Source organism: Chrysochloris asiatica, unplaced genomic scaffold, assembly GCF_000296735.1.
Source record: "Chrysochloris asiatica unplaced genomic scaffold, ChrAsi1.0 scaffold00162, whole genome shotgun sequence".
NCBI classification, from domain to species: Eukaryota; Metazoa; Chordata; class Mammalia; order Afrosoricida; family Chrysochloridae; genus Chrysochloris; species Chrysochloris asiatica.
The window spans coordinates 5,637,876-5,640,260 of record NW_006408680.1 but is presented as its reverse complement, the minus strand read 5'-3'; the positions used below and the strand labels follow the sequence as shown (position 1 = coordinate 5,640,260).

Here is a 2,385-nt window from a genome sequence, read left to right as displayed (position 1 = left end):
TTTCTGCGTTCTGTTGGGTCATCTCTCTTTGGAATGGGCACAAATAGGGATCTCTTCCAGTCATTGGCCAGAGAGTTGTCTTCCAAATTTCTTGGCAGAGATGAGTGAGTGCCTCCAGTGCTACATCACTTTATCGAAAGATTTCCATCTGTATTCCATCTATTCCCAGTTCCTTGTTCTTTGCCAATGCCTTCAGTGCACCTTGGACTTCTTCCTTCAGTACCATTGGCTCTTGATCATATGCTGTCTCTTGAAATGGATGAACATCGACCACTTCTTTTTGGTACAGTGACTCTGTGTATTCCTTCCATCTTCTTTTGATGCTGTCTGCATCAGTGTTTTGTTCAGAGAATCCTTCAATACTGCAAGTCGAGGCTTGATGTTTGTCTTTTAGCTTGAGAAGTGCTGAGCCTGTTCTTTCTACCCTTGTGATTTTCTAACTTCAGGTCTTCGCGTATTTCATTATAATGCTTGATTTTGTCTTCTCAAGCTGCCCTTTGAAGTTTTCTGTTGAGCTCATTACTTCCTTATGGCTTCCATTTGCTTTAGCATCTTTACAATGGAGAGCAAGTTTCAGAGTGTCTTCTGACATCCATTTTGGGTTTTTCCTTCTTTCTTGTCTTCTTAATGACCATTTGCTTTCTTCCTAAATGGTATTCTTGATGTCATTCCACAACTCTTCTGGTCTCTGGTCCTTAGTGTCTGTAGGCTGGTAAAACTGACCTTTAGGGTCTCCAAGGAGCAGACATCTCATCACTTAGCTGAGGAACAGCTGGTGGAGGCCCAATGCTTCACAAATCTGACCAAAAAAACAGAGTAGAAAACCACCATTAATTAATTCACAAATTAACAGTTGTCCCAGGCCTGTTAATAACTTAATCACAATATTGTTAAAAGTTTACATGGCATTTGAAAATCACATGAATTTGAAAATTAAAAAACATGCAAATAAAATATGTGTACAGTTCTAAATACATTTTGTTTATTTATCTTTCAAATGCATTAGTTTATTATAACTACCAAACAGTACATAATGTATATCTTCATGCTGAAATGGAACCGTGTCTTTTGGGGATTAGCTCTTGTTGGATCTGAAAGAGATCAGCTGACCTCGGGATTCTTGGACGGGGAGACCCGGCTTTATTCCATTCTTAACAGCTGAGGGTCCGTGGTACTCCTGTGCGGAGCACATCTGTGGGCACCATTTCTACCTCGTGTGCTTACCTCCGGTCTGAGTCCCTTGTTAGTCATTCTCATGATACTGCCTCATGCTTCATGAAGGCAGGTCTCAGAGATGAAACAGCCGTGTGTCACCTTCGCCTTTCTGCACACTGGGAAACCAGACATGCATGTCTCTCTTGACTGCACTGCTCTGGAACCGAACCCGAAATGTCTCTGAGACCTCCCTGATGCCATTGTACTCTTTGATGGGCAAATGTAACCACTGAGTCCTTTTGGGCGTAAGGACGGTATTTGTGGACTCAGTTACTTCCCAGAGTCCCTTGTACTATCCTTTGTCCTCTCCCACTGGACCTGCTCTTATTACCAGTAACTGCCACCGACCATCTAAGTCCACCACATAGAATGTACCAGCCTCTCTAAGGACCCACTGCCGTGACAGATGGTTTCCCGCTTGCCCTCCGGGCCCCCGGCTAGCCTCGCCAACTGATGTTCAAGGGAGGAAGGAGCAGCCGCTCTGAGAATCCTGCAGCGGCACCTGAACAGTGGGATGACTAGCCCACCGTGAGCTCGGTGTCACACTCCGCTTCCAGCACCTCTGTGTCTGTCTCGGCCTTCCTGCTGGGACTGAGGACACCTGGGTTAGACAGACCTACAGCCTCCTGGTCTCCAAGCTGCTGGATTGGGCAGTGCTTGCAGGAGTCATCTGGCTGACCAATGCCTGAGCCTACTGGTTTGGGATGGAGGGCTTCACTTGGTCCAGTCACCCTCCCTAGCCTCCATCTCACCCCAGCCCCCAAGAACGTCTTCCCTTTTTCTCAGTGTGTTGTCGGGACTGAGTTCAACCACTGCTGAAGTGAGCCTCGTCCTCCTCCACCCCACCGCCTTAGAGCCGGGTGACGTCTGGGCACACAGCCTCTGGGATCCCATTTCCCCCAGAATGGCCCAATGTTTCCATCACTGCGTTACTGGTGTGATGGGCCCACCGACTACGGCTGTATGAGGTATCCTATCAGTAAGGAGGTAGGTGAAGGGAGAGGTCAGCCACTGTTCACTGGTGCCGTGGCACTGAGCTGCCCTTCCTGACGAGGACAGCCGCCTCACGGGCTTTCCCGGCTGCCGTCTCTGTAGGAGCACACGGTCGGCCTGTTCTCTCGTGGAGTTGTTGCTAGGCTCGAGCTGCCTGCTGATCTATCCTTTAGCAGC

General features: G+C 48.1%; 1 protein-coding gene across 1 annotated transcript in view; it reads left to right on the top strand.

Annotated features, from left to right (window-relative positions):
• PRR18 (proline rich 18) overlaps positions 1-2,385 on the top strand; it is a 6,801-nt gene that overhangs the window by 1,021 nt on the left and 3,395 nt on the right. The window lies entirely within an intron of this gene.